The 18685-nt window shown below is 40.4% G+C and overlaps 1 protein-coding gene across 5 annotated transcripts in view; it reads right to left on the bottom strand.

The window, feature by feature from the left end:
- The window catches only part of prkcz (protein kinase C, zeta), a 428930-nt gene that overhangs the window by 300469 nt on the left and 109776 nt on the right, over positions 1-18685 (bottom strand). The window contains exon 1 of one of the 5 annotated variants that reach the window (XM_072586282.1): positions 5555-5573. The exons of 3 other annotated variants lie outside the window; for them this stretch is intronic. The gene's annotated coding sequence lies outside the window, so the exon portion shown is untranslated. Of the gene's footprint in view, positions 1-4007; positions 4196-5554; positions 5574-18685 lie in introns of those variants that run through there. One more of the 5 variants, XM_072586281.1, reaches the window with a different exon arrangement.

Below are 18685 nucleotides of genomic sequence, written 5' to 3'. Positions count from 1 at the left end.
GAAAAATTAACTGGGTTAACAACTGGTTAGCATGTCCCACAATTTGTCCTGTGTGTTGTGGCAGATCTCGAAAAAAGTTACAAGTGTTCACCAATGCACCTAAAAAGGTTTAGATGCAGCCATATTGTCCCCAAGGGCAACATCAGTTGGACTAGCAGTGAAGGATCAAGAAAAAAGCAAAAGGATTCTTAAAAGCAGGAAAATGCCATTGAATCTTTCAAACCTGCCAGTCATTTAGCACTGAGTTTTTGTATTATACGCCCTCAAGCACATAAATACAAGAGATCGAAGTGAATCAAATTACTTTTGCCTTCTGAACTTGTTTTATTAATAATAGACTCTAGAAGGGACCAAAAGAACACAAAAATGAATGTGAAGAGAAAGGTTGCAACTACCAAGGTTCTCACTTAGCCAGAAAATCTTTTCAAAATTGATCATTTAAAATATAAACAAATCATCGCTAGTTTCTATACATACAGACAAAGAGAGTCATCACTTTGACTGGGACAACATACATATCCTAGGACAGGCAAACCAAAGACACGCACGAGAATTCTTAGAGGTATGGCATTCTAACCAGAACTCCCTCAATAAACTCATCAATTTCCTGACCCTATCTACCTTCCCTTAAAAAATGAAATAAAAAGAAGAACGAACTGGAAATTACATCACCCCACCTTAAGAAACCAAGACCTATAAATAGCAAGGTGGGACATACCACCAGCGCTTCACCAGAGACTCTCACTGCTGTTACCTAGTATGGTGATGAAACATCTGAAAACAAACCTTCAAGCTCAGCGAGCTAACTTATACTTAGAAACAAATAATATCTACATAATGGCCCAGTTGGTCCTAGAACAAAGCAACATTACTTGACCGCTTTGCTGTTACAACACAAAGGACAAATTGGTAGATCGGCTAACCAGTTGCTAACCCAGTTAATTTTTCTTCCCTTTTTGCTATGTTGAATGGTATCAAGCTACCTGATGAAGGAGCTTTGCTCAAAAAGCTTCCAAAGATACCTGTTCGACTAACAGCTGGTGCTGTGTGATTTTTAACTTTGTCCACTCCAGTCCAACACTGGCACCCCTACATCATCAGAAGGATTTCTTGGCATTCAGATGGTAACTCCATGGATGATATGCTTTAACTGTGAAAATTAATTGCTTATAGTTACAACTGTTCTTAAAGTAGCATACACTCCAACTTATTCCTAACACTTTTAAAATGTGTGCCTTGAGCGCCCATTTCTCAGCTTATTCCAAAACTTCCCTAAAAAAATGTGAACATGTTGCAACCAGCATTACCACCTATGACCTCAAATTTGGTGCAGCCAACAAATTAATATTGACGAAAATCAGGATCATCGAATTCTAAATTTCAATTAATTCACCACATTAAACTTAATTAAGGAGTTATTGAGTTACTTTATCCCATTTTCAACAACATTCCAACTTAAAAGTTAAATTTTAAGTTTGTTTCAAGTCAAGAAGAATGATCAGATTGGATCAGAATGCATCCATGACATAAGCACAAAAAACAGTGACAAAAATACATTCATGTTTACACAGTTCACCACGCCTATGGCACTGATGTCAATTTAGTGTCCGAATGTCTTCATAGAACCCATGAACTTTGTAAACTGCGCAGCTGAACAGAGAAGATTTACAAGGACGTTGTCAGGGTTGGAGGACTTGAGCTATAGGGAGAGGGTGAATAGATCTGGGGCTGTTTTCCCTGGAGTGTTGGAGGCTGAGGGGTAACCTTATAGAAGTTGACAAAATTATGAGGGGCATGAATAGAGTAAATAGAGAAAGTCTTTTCCCTGGGGTCAGGGAGTCGAGAACTAGAGGGGAAAGATATGAGAGACACCGAAGGGGCAACTTTTTCACACAGAGGGTGGTATGTGTATGGAATGAAGTGGTGGAGGCTAGTAGAATTGCAATATTTAAAAGGCATTTGGATGGGTACATGAATAGGAAGGGTTTGGAGGGATATGGGCCAGGTACTTGCAGGTGGGACTAGATTGTGCTGGGATATCTAGTCTGCATGGACAGGTTGGACCGAAGGGTCTGTTTCCGTGCTGTATATCTCTATGACACTAAATGGTATGTCTCTGTGCCTGTCAGCAGACAGCCTCCTGGTTGTATTCAGCAAGCCCATTCTTGAAAATTCAGAACACAAAACTTTTTCTGTTGAGAAAGGGTTATGGTGACAATTAAGGTTGCAATTATTTGTTCTTGTATGTGGATTTTTTCCAAGTGATTGAATTTGCTACCACTTTCAATCAAAAGATGTCTTAGCATCAATAAAGGGTAGTTTTTTAAAAAAAACTTACTTGTCAGACAAATTGTAGACCTTACTCTTCAAAGGGAGCAAGGAATAAAACTAAAACCTAACCTATGTAGTTTCCCTTGATGACTGAAACCTAACAGCTCAGACAACATCCTGGTGAATCTCCTTCGCACCCTCTACACAGCAATCCCATTCTTCCACTAGTGTGATAACCAGAACATTTTTTAAAAAACATTACCTTCAAAAGATATCACCACAGGGGAACAAACATGTTTTTGCTTCAATACTTTAAAAATTTAGATTACATCTCTTTCTGATCATATTTTCATCAAGACAACAGTTAATTCTGATGGTCTAGTTTGTAGCTGGATAGGATTTTCAACTCCATTCAACATCCATTTTATTATATAAAAGCAGATTATATATCTGATCATGTGCAGCTTGTGTGTGAAAATTTCTGTACATTTCAGGTCAGTCCAGATAATACTGTAGAAGCACAAACAGAGAGACATTGGCAGTGTGGTAATGACTAGTAATTCAGAGATCCAGAGCATTGCACTGGGGAAATGTGCAATGTGCAAATCTCACCAAAGGTAAGACAGTAAGATTTGAATTCAATTAATAAACCTTGGGTGTAATGTAATGGTGACAATCGAAATATCACTGACAGTCATAAAATACCATCTGATTCACTGATGTCCTTCAGGGAAGGAAATCTTTACCTGGTCTGGCCTACAATTGATTTTGGATCCAGTCCTTTAGCAACAAAGATTCTTAAACACTTGCCTTGCCAGTGATATCCATACCATATAAAAAAAAGAGCTGAAGTAAATTCTTGCCTTCTTAGAAATTATGTTTGTCTGTCATAGTTGTGGGTATGTTCATCTCCCACACAAAATCCAGTTACCAAAGAAACACGTGCATTACATATCAGCATCACCCATTACGCAGTAAATGTCTCATGCCCCTCATATTTCTCTCAGCACAACTCAAAGTCAAGCATAGCTACCAGCAATTCGAACAAAAATATACTGTCAGCATTTATGTTTAACTAAAACATTTCAAATAAGCTAATGTCTTTGAGTCATAGGGATATAAATGTTCCCGTTAATTGTTTAAACTCCTATACTTGAAAATATTTAAGAGTTTTAGCTGACAAAAGTACCATTATCTTCAGAACGATCATAACAAAGGATGCCATTTCCAAATTAAATAGGCCACTGATGACACAGCTTTGCTACTATAATTAACAATGACCAAAATTCAATGACAAACACCAGAGCAACAATCATGATGGCTGTTAAGATGACCTAAGCATACAAAAGCTTTCATCAGTACCTTGCAAGAAGAAACATTACACATACCCTCTGTCTTTTCGGGATGCATTTCACTTCAAAATCACTGGTAGTTGTAATCAACGTTAATTTTTGAATGCCAAAGGTCTACTGTAATATCTATTTTCCTTGTAAACCAAAGCTTCCACTGTAAATATTTTACATTCACAGCCAGGAGAATAGGTATAACAGATAAAATTAAATACATCACAGACGCAGCCTGGATGAGTATTAAATCAAGTCCCAACCACTGCAGACAGCACTCCATTTTTTAACTTATACTGTACGGCTAGTATATTACACGTTACTAAATCCTGTCACTGACACATAAAGGAAGGAAAAATCAAATCTGTGCGGATAGATAGCTATATAACCCACCAGGATCCCTGCAGTTCTTCAGCACATCATCTTATTCGCAGTATGATGCGGATCATCTGAAAATACCATTCCCTCTCTTCTTGTTATCACTGCTACTGAATACTGATAGACACCAAGGACAAAAGGAGGAACCGGCATGAACATTAAGAGCAAATATTTAATAGAATACGAGCTTTCCTATCATCTGGCTTCATGTAACCAGGCACTGGGTGTTGCTCTCCCCTGAGAGTCTCTGGGCAATTTGAGTCAGAAGGAAAACCTGGCATGGAGGAGGAAGGAAAATGGCAAAAAATAAAATTTGTATTAGTAATTTTTTAAATGGCATAAAAACTTCATTTCCTCTCCACAATTTTCCAAGCATAGAATTTTATCAGTTACATTTATCATGTTTACAGCAAAACATGGATTAATCTCTTCAACCATCAGATTCCATCACATCAATACATACCTCTCGAAATAGTACAGATGCAAGTGGAATATTCTAAACCACCCAAAATTATTTGGTAAAGCTTTAAGACAACTACATCCTTCACAGCCATGTACCAAGACCTAACATTTTTCAAATCTGTTACTGTAAAATAAGTGACTTTTCAACACAAGAAACAAAAACCAATTGAAACTATGGAATCTTGATTCCATTCTCATAATCAGATTCATAATTCAACTGTAAACCGAAACAGAACAAAAGCCAACTAGCTGTCAGGTTCTGATAGATCCATTGAATCCAATTTTGGATGATTTGGTTAAAGAAAGGATTGTGCGTCCACATAAATTTAAAATATTGCCTTTTAATTATTCTTAAGTAAATGTTGAGCTATAGGAGCGTTTGCCTAAAACACTTCCAGCACAGAGCATTTCAGCTTGCCACAATGCAAGTGACGGGTTTCAAAACCAAATAAATTAACCCCTGCAAACCAGTGTGATTTAACAAAATTTAACATTTTGATTTTTTAAAAAATCACAGCAATAAATGTTATTTGAAAGAGCAAACTGATACAAAATGTCTCAAGTGTCAATTTTGGACCAAATGTTTGAAAAATATTTGTTAACAACGACACCATTTGTAAACCATGTCCCCTAAAATCTAACATCAATATCAATAGTTTTAGATATTTATCTTTTCAATGATTGTCTCAATATAGTTTCCTGTAAAAGCATTTTTTTTTAAGATACAGACTACAATCTTTCCAGGTTCTTCCAGTAAAAATGAAACCAGGGGCCTAAGCATGCACATTAAACAAACAGCCAGTCTCCAAGACTCGAATGGAGCAATGAAAACTCTTCTGCAGTCTTTTGCTTTGCTGCTAGTGACATTACAACACAACTCACTGAAGATAATGATGTCTATGCATCTCTCACAGTCACAAGTAACAGAAAATAGACAAATTATTACCTGCTAAAATCAGTGAGTAGAGAAGCTTACATAGCACATCTTCTGCAAGGCTCACCAAGTGATAGGAGCATTATCCAACAGCCTCCTAAATTTCATCTGATAACACTTGGACAAATGCTGGACAATTTTTAAATTGGAAATAAAAAGGACTTACACTTTTTATCTCACAGTCAAATGTGATTCGCAAATTGTGCATCCACTGTGCACAAAGACCCATGCTACTAACGAAGCATCACACAATACCATCCAGTCATACTGGCACAACTGACCTCAATCATTGAAATCAAGGGTTGACTGAGTTGGCTTGATTCAGAGATACTCATTCCATCTAAGTTAAAAATTGATTCACCTGCTCAGTTCACCGATGCACTGTTCATGCTAAAAATAGGTTAGCTGTGGTTCTAATTGGTAAAATTAGCATTTTTTAAAAGATGACAAAGGAAAAAAAAGCATTGAAAGATCTGAGCATGTGATTTTCTTTAACACTTAAATTTACTGAATTCTTAAAATGCATGCAGCATTAAAAATCGCTTTTTGTACAGACGAGCATTACTGCTTTTCATAAAGGATCTCCAATAAAGAAAATATTAATTTAAATGCTGCTCTAAACCATTGTTACAAATACAAGACAGTATGAAATAGTTATATTTTAAATTGTTTTCTCTAATTTAAGTTGAAGGGAGTAATCATCATTAAATTCTGCCCCTAATCTGGTTTTATTTCCAGGTCACATGAACCTGAACAATAATCTAGAATTAAGAGACTAACGATGACCATGAAACTGTTAGAAAATGAAACCGATTGTCAGAAAAACCAATCAAATGTCCTTGACAGAAGGAAATTGCTATCTTGACCTGGTCTGGCCTACAAATGACTCCAAACCCACAGCAATGTGGCTGACTCTTAACTGCCCTCTGGACAATTACAAAGAGAAAATGAGGACTGCAGATTAAAGTTAAGAGTGTAGTGCTGGAAAAGCACAGCAGGACAGGCAGCATCCGAGCAACAGGAGGATCGATGTTTCGGGCATAAGCCCTTCATCAGGAATGAGGCTTGTGTGTTGGGAGCTGAGAGATAAATGTGAGGGGGTGGGGTTTTGGGGAAGGTAGCTGAGAAAGCAATAGTGCATGAAGGTGAGGAAGCTGATGATAGGTGAGGAAGATGATGATAGGTGGGGGGAGTGGTGGGAAAGAGGAGTGATGGACAGATCTGGCGGGCAGTGCAAAGTTGGAGGTTTGGGACTGGGATAATGTTGGGGGGAATGGTGAGGCTGTTGAAATTTATCTCATGTGGTAGCAGGGTCCCAAGGCAGAGTATGAGGCGTTCTTCCTCCAGGCATCGGGTGCTAACGGTTTGGCAGTGGAGGCGGCCCAGGACCTGCATGTCCTTACGGAGTGGGAGGGGGAGTTGAAGTGTTCAGCCACGAGGTGGTGGGGTTGGTGGGTGCGGCTGTCCCAGGGATGTTCTCTGAAATAAGTCGCAAGAAGGCATCCCGTCTCCCCAATGTAGAGGAGACCACACCAGGTACGACGGATGCAGTCGATGAGGTACAGGTAAATTTCTGACAGATGTGGAAGGATCCCTTAGGGCCTTGGATGGAAGTGAGGGGAGGAGTGTGAGTGCAGGTTTTGCACTTCCTATGATGGCAGGGAAAGATGCCAGGAGTGGGGAGTGGGCTGGTGAGAGGTATGGACCTGATGAGGGAATCGCGGAGGGAATGGTCTTTTTGGAAAGGGAAGGGGTGGGAAGGGTAATATATCTCTGGTGGTGGGGTCTGTTGAGAGGTGGCAGAAGTGGCGGAGGATGATGCGTTGTACTCGGAGGTTGGTGGAGGGAAGGTGAGGACCAGCGGTCTCTGTCCTTGTTGAGTTGGGAGGGGTGGGAATCAAGGGCGGTGGTGCGTGAATTGGAAGAGATCCATTGGAGAGCATCAACCACCATATGGGAAGGGAAGTTACGATCGTTGGAGGAGGCGGCGGCCATTTGGGACTTGGAGGTGGAATTCGTCATCATGGGAACAGATGTAGCGGAGGCAGAGAAATTGGGAATAAGGGATGGCGGTTTTACAGGAGGTAACTGTGGGAGTTGGTGAGCTTGCAGGAGATGTCTGTGCTTAATCAGTCGCCAGAGGCAGTGATGGAGAGGTCCAGTTGCTCTTCGGAGGGTCGGTGTGGACTTGTTGGGCCGAAGGGCCTGTTTCCACACTAAGTAATCTAATCTAATCTAAAACTGTTCAACCTCCTCATGGGAGCAGGAGGTGGCGCTGATACACAGTCAGTCAGTCATCGATGTAGCAGAGGAACAGGTGGCAGTGTGTTGTCGGTGTAACTGCAGAAGACGGACTGTTCCACATATCCGATAACCAGCAGGCATAGCTGGGTCCCATGAGGGTACCCATGGCTTCCCCTTTTGGTTTGGAGGAACTGCCCTTGAACCCCACTCCTCCCAATGCACCTTTCCCTGGAAGTGCAAAACCTACACCCACACCGCTGCCCTCACCTCCATCCAAGGCCCTAAGGGATCCTTCCACATCTGTCAGAAATTTACCTGTACTGCTACCAATGTTATCAACTGCATCCACTGCACCCGGTGTGGTCTACTCTACATCAGAGAGACAGGACGCCTTCTTTTGGATCATTTCAGAGAACATCTCTGGGACAGCTGCACCCATGAACCTCACCACCTTGTGGCTGAACACTTCAACTCCCCGTCCCACTCAGTCAAGGACATGCAGGTCCTGGGCCTCCTCCACCGCCAAACCATTACCATCCAACGCCTTGAGGAAGAACACCTCATATTCCGCCTTGGGACCCTGCTACCACACAGGATAAATGTGGATTTCAACAGCTTACTCACCTCCACACATCCCCCGCCCCCCACATTATTCCAATCCCAAACCTCCAACTCGGCACCGCCCGCCAGACCTGTCTATCACTCGACCCTTCTGGACCTATCAGCTTTTCCCTCACCTTCATGCACTATTGCTTTCTCAGCTACCTTCCCCAAAACACCACCCCCTTACATTTATCTCTCAGCTCCAACACACAAGCCTCATTCCTGATGAAAGGCTTATGCCCAAAACGTCAATCCTCCTGTTCCTCAGATGCTGCCTGATCTGCTGCGTTTTTCCAGCACTACACTCTCCACTCTGAGCAATTACAGATGGATAATAAATGCTGGTCTGGCCACTGACACCCACATTCCTTGAGTTAGTAAGAAAAGTGCCATGTTTCCACATACTGGCACAAAAAAGCAGATGTAACTCATTTTGTAGACAGATACATGGAGAAAGAGACAATAATAGCTGTTTGCTTTGGAAGTAAAGGAAAAGATTATTTTTTTCATTAGCCACCAAGCAAAAGAGTTACTGTTTGGAGACCAGTGACTATTCATCAAAACTGGTTGGGTTTCTCTCGCAATTTCACATTTTGCTTCAGATCTCCAGCATCCAGTTATTTGTTTTTATTAAAGGCTGGGAGAACTGGTTCACTTTTTGAAGACTTGTGGAAAATGAAGGATCAAGGATCAGCGGAGTGTGCACTGCTGCAAGAAGTCAGTTTAAGGATATTCAGAAAATTGTTTGGAATGAATATCTAAGGATCCTGGAAGACTGACCCAGCATGGCAGAGGGAAGGCCCCAAAAACACAGAACTGAAAAGCCAGAATGAGTTGTAACTTAATCTTAAGGGCTATCTATTTGGAGGGTGGAGCATGGTGTAAATTGAAAATGTCATGAAATACTTCATTTGTGTTCATTAATGGGAAATTAACTTTTCTTTAATTTGCTGTGTTAGTTGTCTGTTATGTGGGACTGTAACACCATTCTTTACAGCCCCTCGTCACATAACTTTAACGATTCCCTAAGTGAGAACAAAGAAAATTTACAGGCCAGGAACTGGCCCTTCGGCCCTCTAAGCCTGAGCTGATCCAAATCTACGGTCTAAACCTGTTGCCCAATTCCTAAGCATCTGTATCCCTCTGCTTCCCACCTACTCATGCATCTGTCCAGACGCATCTTAAATGAATCGACCGTGCCTGCCCCTACTATCTCTGCTGGCAATACATTCCAGGCACCTACCACCCACTGTACAAAGTATTGGCTGTGTATCTCCCCCTTAAACTTTTCACCTCTCACCTTGAACTAGAAGGATAACTGCGTACATGTAGCTTCTAGTACAACAGCTGGTCTTTACTGTTAAAGCAAGTCACAAACTGCTTTGCAAATTTCTAACAGGAAGCAAAGTCCCTTCTAAACTTCAAGGAAACAGCACATCACCCATGAATCTAAACCTAAATCCCTCCAGTTCAGGAGTACATCCAATGTACAAGACACTTGGCAGCAAGTGACCAAAACACCTCAGAGAATAGTTTCCAAACCTCTACTCCCTCAAAGATTCTGCGCAACAGATGCATGGGTGCACCTCTGCCTGCAAGTTCACATCCAAGTCACTCACAGTCCTGACTTAGAACTATAAATGCCATTTCTTCAGGTTCATTGGATCAAACATTTAGCACTTATTTCCTGACAGCACTGTGAATGTACTGACACAATATATAAGGCAGCAGTATAAATCAGTGGCTCACTATCACCTTCTAAAGGGGATTTAAGTATGGGAAACAAGTGCTTGCCTTCCCAGCAATATCAATGTCCCATGAAAGATTTTAGAAAGTTGGGCTTCACGTGATAGTAAACATTATTTATACCTAAGCCAAGTACAAGTCTTTGCAAAGTGTTGAATCCATTACTATTTTGCTTTTTCTTTGGTTTGGAGAGAGCTGCAGTTGATAATTGAACTTTGAACAGATATTTTCTGTTTGGAACTGGCCTGGGAAGATAAATGCAGGTTAATTACTGTTCTAAGGGCACCGTAGACATTTTGGCACTAAGATGTTGCAAGCTCAGCAACTAACAGCTATTTATATTTTGAATTGTCAATTAAGGGAAGATCAAAGGCACGTTCAATAAAAAGAGAAAAACAAAGTGAACTGGCTCAGATTGGGCTTTTGGGAGAAGATAGTTTTGTTGTGGCAGCTTCTGGATTGGGACTATTGTCTGGTTTTGCTCTCTCTACTTATTCTCCAATTAGTAACTTTTGGAAGTTCCGAAAACAGAATCTGAGTCTGTAAGAAGAAGTAAAAATCTCCAGAGGTTTGCAATGACCAGTGATTTCAGAATTTAAGCAAATTTTACAGTTCTACATGCCCTAATACAACACATTGTTCAAGAATTTCATGACAGCCTAGTATTCAACACTGAAATAGTTACTGAAGTTGCAAATTATAATTCTTTTACTTTTTTTATTTCTTTCTTAACCGCACGTGTCTGTCTATTGGTATGAGAGAAGTGGTTTATAATTACATATTTGGTTTAGATCATAGATATTAATTAGCTTGCCTTGTTGTTTATCTGTGTTCTATTATTAATAATAAATTGCCAATTTTTGGTTAAGTTATAAACTTGGTGTCTAAGATTTGTTATTTGTAAAATCTGGTTGGGAATAAATGAGCAATTTTAAGGGTCATGTGATGTTTTCACTTCATTATGTTGAAAATCCAGTGCTACTGAGGCTGATTTAGTTTGGCTCGATAACCTTTTGTCCTAACTAAAGACTTTCCGTATTTATAAAGATTCAAAAACTTTGTTTAAAATATTAAATAACCACAGGATTTAGTGAAAATGTTGCCACTTCTTGTTCCACGGAGGTGAAATGTAACACTAGAGCCACCAATCACCATATCCAGATATAAAATCATTATTGTGAAGTTCTATAGACCAGCGAAAAAGATACAGTGGAGATGCTCTGTCTTATTATTGTTACCATGGAAGTGGTCATCAAGGACTTATCATTTTGTGTCACATCTTGAACTGTGACACTGTTGACTGATCTTAAATTACAACACTCTCAAATTACACACAATTGCTTCACAATGAAAAGATTCCCTCATGGCCACAACTATCACTGGGTTTTTGTTTATAAATATTCAAATTTGATTAATAACCTCAAATCATGACAAGGTCTGGTCGATTATGAAAAGAACCTATACAAGTAATTTATCTTGTATTAACTTAAGGTCATTGCAATGCTACATTACTACAGCGCATTCATAGTGGATTGTACGATAAAAGTACTAAACTATAAAAGGAAGAGTTTGAACAACAGAGCAACCAGCAAAAAAAAAAATTCCTTGTTGTTTCCAGTGTTTGTGGTCATGGGTTACTATCATGGTCTCATACTCCAAATCAGTATCAGCTGGGCTTTGAATCAGTGTTAACTTTTTTTTTGAAAGGAGTTAACCCTAGCTTGAAAATAATACATCAGAAAATTTGAATTGATATTTTTGATGTTAGCCATATAATCAAATGGAAGTTACCAAGTGAAGATAATAAAAGCTAAGAAAACACTGAACAGGAGAGAGTATCTGAAAAAAAACACCAATTTTCTTCCCAATTTTAAGCTTTAATTCCATACCACCTACCACCTCCTCCCACTTCCCCCAGCCCACCCAGCCAGTCATATGGATTTTTATTAGCCATTCAATTCAAAAATTAAACGTGTACTTTTATTTGAGTGAAAATACATTTACATTTTCTCAATGCATTTTTAGCTTCTCTCCCTCTTAATTGCACTGATGGGGCTATACTCTCTCAGGTGCCAACCCCAAATCTATACTTACTCAAGTGGACAAATTGAGGCCAGGGAGCAAAGTGGAAGCAGCATGCAAACATCCAAGCCTCCCACTCATTGCCCTTTTCAAACATCTGCCTCAGCTGCAACAAGGCATGCAAATCCAGTACAGGCTATTTAATCACCTCAGGACGTACAAAATTGGAGTTGAACGAACTAACTTTTCCCAAGGGACTGTCGAAGGAAGAGTAGTGGCCATCATTCATAAAAGACTCAATATCAAATGGATGAAATATATTCAATTCTGATTGTGTCTTCCCAGAATTTTCAAACACAATTTAAGCAAGTCACCGAATAGCAATCATGAGCCTAATCTTCTTTCCAAATGAGATAAACTACATTGCACTAAAACCAAAGCCATAGTCAATTAATTCAGCTCCAGTATTCAATCTGTATGCACATCATAGGATGTATTAAAAACAAGGATATGTTTATAATACACTTCGATGTACACTAGTGCAGTTTGAACATTAGAGTTTTGGAAACACAATACAAAACAGGCCTTTCAACCCAATGATCCATATTATTTTATGCCTCAAACCACACTTTCAGCATTTCTTCCTCATCCTTTTCCTCTCTTATACTCAGATGGCTTAGATACTTTACAATGAAAACTATTCACTGCAACCACTTCTAAACAGTAGGAGCTCCACATTCCAACCACCATGAGGAATGAATTTCTCTTTCAGAACAAATACCGAAATATTAATTCCCAAGGGGAAATTTCCCTCCTTTTTGGCTTCTTTGAGCTTTTCCCCCCATTTTACCCAAGGCTGCCTAATGCTGGTTGATCACCTTTCTCTATTTTCTTATTTTTATCACCTATTTAATCTCTCACCAGCATCTCTTTTTCATCTGGTCTTATGCCTTCTTCACCTCCTTCCTGGTAGGCCCAACTCCATTACTCACAACACCATATATTCCCCCTCTTTGCATCAACAAATCCATATACTGTATTGACAACATGGTCTGGTCCCTTTTTAAGACATGCTCAAGAGATAATATGCAGCAGCTGATGTTTATCAGAGCATGTTTAAAGGCGTCAGGACTCTTGTGACACAGCAGTAATGTCTCCACCTCTGAACCAAGAGACCAGGGTCATGTCCTACTGGTACCAGGTGTGTGCAAGAACATCTCTGAACATTTTGGTTAAAAAACACTTGGGTTTGGACTGTCTTCCATTCTCCCTCATCTTTGATGGTCTGCAGTGCCCTAACAGGCTTTGCATACAGATTCATCAACTGAAAAAAAAAAGGATGATTTTCTGATGAAAAAATGCCATCGGTGACCCAATGACGGAAACAAAAACGTGCAGTAGTGTGCAACAGCACTTCTGGACATAAAAGAAAAAAAAAAGGACTTCAGTTGCGACTCTTGTGAAGGGGTAGTGTTCCTACCTCTGAGCCAGGTACCTAGGTTTGAGGTCCACCTGCTATGGAGAGGTATCATAACATCCCTGGACAGGTTGACTACATATGTCAAAAAGCTTGGTTTGAGCTGCAGTGGTACTGTTCCTATCTCTGAACCAGGCTGGAGTCCAAGTTCCACCCACCCTAGCTATTTGTCATAACAGCTAAGCAGATTAATTAGAAAAGAGTTTTTAAAAAGGGCTGGTTTTCCCAGTGTTGGATTAGGAAGAGGAAAGACATATAAATGCACAGGCTTTGGAAGTCTGCTACGGTATGTAGCAAAGGGGCTGCATGATGGCTCAGTGGTTAGCAATGCTGCCTCACTGCACCAGGGTCCTAGGTTCAATTCCATCCTCAGGCATCTGTCTGTGTGGAATTTGCACATTCTCCCAGTGTCTGCGTGGGTTTCCTCCGGGTGCTCCGGTTTCCTCCCAGTCACAAAGATGTACAGGCCAGGTGAATTGGCCGTGCTAAATTGCCTATAGTGTTAGATGCAGTAGTCAGAGTGGAGTGAGTTGCCCTTCGGAGGGTCGGTGTGGACTTGTTGGACCAAAGGGCCTGTTTCCACACTGTAGGGAATCTAATTTCACATTGTTCTTGGCTACATTCTTTGATGCTCCCACAATTTTTTATTGACATCCTGATGTATTAGTTCATCATTTTGTTCTTGCTTATTACTCGAAACATCCACTTTAGCTTCTGCATCTCAGTTCGCAGTTGTGTTCCTCTAGTTATTGCCCGGGCTGATATAATGAGAACAGTCTGCAGCATCTCAGATCTTTCTTCTTAGTTTCAGTGACATTCTCTGACATGTCCTACATCACTGCATTTCTTTGTATTATTGCAACCTGAGCAAATCTATTGCTCAATTTCATCTGTCTTCCCTGATCTGATGTACTTGGAATTACCCACTTTTTCCAAGCCTTCACCCATAACCTTGAGACTTTCACTATGATGTTTTCCCCTCAGCTCAACCTGATATCCATAAATTGGGTCTTGGGTCTGCTGATCCTCAATCTCACCTTCCAGTGCTTTTCTCCAGATATTCAGTTACGTACTCATTATCTTATTATAGCTTGATGTTACCTATAAATATCATTGACAATAGAATGTGGCATCTTTCTTACACTGTTCAAACATAGTAACAGCAAGGAAAGGAAGGGGCTCAATGTGCTAATGCTTGGTGTAAAACAACTATCTCCCACATGACCTTTTACTAGACTGCGTCACTCTTCAGTCCAAAGTGGAATTTTGACCAATTCATCTTTCTCGTAACTGGGTGTTCTGTACAAAATAAAATCTTCTTTTAGCACAATATATTTTAACCAGAATTAATATGTCTAAATCAATTGAACCATTGCCCTTCACGACTTGGAACACTAGTTGGAAGGTAAACCTTGTTCTGCAACTCAAAACTGGTTCAATTTCTAAATGTCTTCTTCTCCTCTCATACTCAAGAAATAAATAAAAAAACTCACCCCAATGTAAACTCAAAACATATTCTCAAAGAAGGATCAAAAATGCTTTATCTGTTAAGTACAGGATGCATTTTGGGCTTATTAATTCAAAGGGTTAAATATTTGTACTTTCATGTTATTCTGTGCACCAGTTAGCACTGTCAATCAGTTGTTGCTGCTTCCTTGAATAATCGGTTTTGATGATATTTCAATAATAGCATTTATTAAAGAAACTTCTGACAGATTTTTTATATAAATGTTGATATGGATAAGCTATGTAATTGACTATCTCAACAACTAGGAAAAGCATTGTTTGTTTCTGTTATGACCTGCGGAATAGTGGGACTAAAGCAACGGAACATTCCTCAGTGTCAGTTGTTGACACTTGTAGCACCAGATAATATTTTAATCAGAATTAATATGTCTAAATCAATTGAACCATTGCCCTTCACCACTTGGAACACTAGTTAGAAGTTGCTCCTAGAAAAACATACAAGAACAGTAGAAGGATCAATACAGAGTTAATTAGGGACAACATAGAACCATACCCAGGAATCTATTTTTAAAGCAATTTTAGTGTAGATCCAACTTAAATTGGAATTCAGAAGGTAAGGTGGAGAACAAGACGAATGACCTAAACAAAGATAAGCATATGGCGAGATGGCCAATGAGAGAGGTGGGATGTAGATGCAATTGCATGCATGAAAGACAGCTATGGATGAGACTAGAATGGTGCTGGAAAAGCACAGGTCAGGCAGGATGTCGAGGAGGAAAATCAACATTTCGGGCAAAAGGCCGTCATCAGAAATCCTGATGAAGGGCTTTTGCCTGAAACATTGACTTTCCTGCTCCTCGGATGCTGCCTGACCTGCCACGCTTTTCCAGCTTCACTGTAATCTTGACTCTGATCTCCAACATCTGCAGTACTCACTTTCACTTTGGTATGGGTGAGACAACCAGCAAAAGAGGTGGGGTCATGCAGGAGATGCCCCAGTTGAGGGGTTGGGGGTGGGGATGTGTGTACATAGTGACAAAGGGGGTTGCGCAGAAGCAGCATGGAAGACAGGGGGATGCTTACAAATGATAGCCCGAAGGAGTGTGTAGGGGGCATAAATGAGACAGAGGCAGACAGAGGGTGAGATTGACACATACAAGAGACAGTGAGGGCACACAGGGAGACAGTGAAAGAGGGAGGTGAAAGCCAGCCATAAGCCAGACAGCTAGAGAGGTGGTTCAGGCAGACAGAGAGGGGGAAGGCAGATTCAGGAATTGAAATCCAATGAAAAGCAAAAAGTTTCTGTTTTGATTATCAAAGTCAATAGTAACAAAAAAGTGTGCTCATATAAAATTTGAGGACTACATTTCAGGAATTTCACATGCATGATTAGTCACCAAAAATGACTTGCTAAAAAGGATATTGGCAAGCCTTTGACTGATATTTCCCTGGCTCTATCAGCTTTTGTACTATGAGATGGATTTCTTCAATACATAGGCATGCTGTTTGGAATGAAAATGCATCAACAACATTCCAACAATTAACCAACAATTTCATTCACAAGGCTGGTTAGCCCAGTTGGCAGATTATTATGCAGGGTGATGCCATCATCATGAATTCAATTCTCATACTGACGCAGGTTATCACAAGGTTGCTCTTGGCAAGATGGCGGCAGAGTAGGATGTTCCAGCCAAAACTCGTCCGCTTTGCCATTTCTTCTTTTCCCTTCTAGTTTTCTTTTTTCTTTTCAACTCACTCCCTTGAGTGATGATTCCTGGTTTCCAGCAAGTGACATCGCCTGCCCTCCAACTGCAGCCTCCCAGCATAGCGTGACGTCCTCCTGGTCTAGTGCAAGGGCAATCCACAGCAGCCTCCTGGTGCGGTGGTGCAATCAGCAGGAGCATCTTCCCAGTGTGGCATGGCAACCTCCCAGCCTGGTGCAGCTCCACTTGTGTGGCAACCTTCTGGCCTCCTAGCGTAGCGTATCGCCAGTGCGATATGGACTGGAAGCTAGGTGCCAATGTTGTACTGAACTTTTATTTCTGTAATGCTAGACATTTTATTTCTCTAAGATCCTGTAACTAATGAAGCTGTGGCAAGGACTTTTGTACCTAAGTGGTGCTGTAATTGGCAACGTTGACACTTATCACTATATTCATTGAGTATCTGTGGCAGTAAAAGTATTCTATTCCAATCTCTCCCCTCACCTGGGGTGTGGTGACCCTTGGATTGAACCACCAATTGTCTCTCGCTAATGAGTGCACAGTCCTACGATCCTCTGGGACTATGGTGGCTTCACTACACTCTCTAGGGGACTATGTAAATTCACAGCTTATATCAAAAACTTAGTTGTGTTCAGCCAGACCTGGGAAGCACATTTACACCACTTAATTAAAGTATTTGACTGACTGGCTGCAAAGAGCTAATTTCATTCCAAGTTTTGCTGAAAAAGAATTTGCCAAAGCAAACGTAACTTATTTGGACCACAATCTGTTGGACAAAGGTAATTAGTACCCATAGAAGTGACAGTAAGGACTGTTATAGATTTTACTATGCCTAAGAGATAACTCAAAAATTTTGCAATGCACTAGCAAGAGGGAATTTTATCAGAAATCTGTTCCAAAGTTCAGGGCTGTAATGTAGTTTGTGTATTTTTCTAATTATGAGAGCTTGGTTCCAAATTTTCACATAATTACAAGCTGAAAAAGTTTAAGCTCTCACCCTTGGAACAAAGGGAAGGCAGTTAAACTGCATGGGTTGTTTCTGGGGTCACAGAGTTAAAAACTCAGAAAAGTTTGATATCTGTGTACTGTTGACCAGGTTATTGAAGTTATTCGACATTTAGGTACTGCAGCAAAAAGTTCTGGAACTCGTAGTGGCTCAATAGAAGCCAGGTGCCACAAAATGGTCAGTACAATTCTGAGTGGGGGACTGAAAACCTACAAGCAGAACAGCAGAAGACAGCTAAAAATCAGCACTCCTGATAATGCAGTAGAAATGCTTTTCAGTGACTACAAAGTGTCCAGAGCTATGCAAACCCCTATAATAATCTCTACCACTACCCATGGGCAGAATTGAAATGTTGCCATCTCAAACTTTGTGGAACTACTTGATCCATAAATTTTGCCAGTCACAAATGGCTAGATTGCTCAGGACAACAAAACTGAATATAACTAGTGGATTTCATCAAAGTGTTTTATAAGATCAAAACTTGTGACTTACTGATATGGAGTCTTAAAAAAAAAGACCCCTAAGACCCATATTCATCTAGTTGTCACAAGTCTGAAATATGAAATCTTGTGCAAAATGGCTCAGTGGTTAGCATTTCTGCCTCACAACGCCAGGGATCCAGGTTCGATTCCAGCCTTGGGTGGCTGGGTGGAGCTTGCCCATTCTTCTTGTCTGCATGGGTTTATTCCAGTGATCTGTTTTCCTCCCACAGTGCAGGTTAGGTGGATTAGCCATGCTAAATTGCCCCATAGTGTGCAGGCCAGCTGGGTTAGCTATGGTAAATATGGATTACAGGGACAGGAAAGGGGGTGAGGGTTGGGTCTTGGTGGGATTCTCTTTGGAGGGCTGGTGCGGATTCTGTGGACCGAATGGCCTGTTTCAGCATTGTAGGGATTCTGCAAAGTCTTTTTGCTAATCATTGGGAAATTCATTTCTTTTAAAATGGTAAGGTTTTCCATACAATAATTGTAACAACAAATAGGGTCCCTTTTTACAATCACTTCTGCC

Source organism: Chiloscyllium punctatum, chromosome 16 (genome assembly GCF_047496795.1).
Source record: "Chiloscyllium punctatum isolate Juve2018m chromosome 16, sChiPun1.3, whole genome shotgun sequence".
NCBI lineage: Eukaryota > Metazoa > Chordata > Chondrichthyes > Orectolobiformes > Hemiscylliidae > Chiloscyllium > Chiloscyllium punctatum.
The sequence above is the reverse complement of the archived record's forward strand: the minus strand, read 5'-3'. Positions and strand labels throughout refer to the sequence as shown.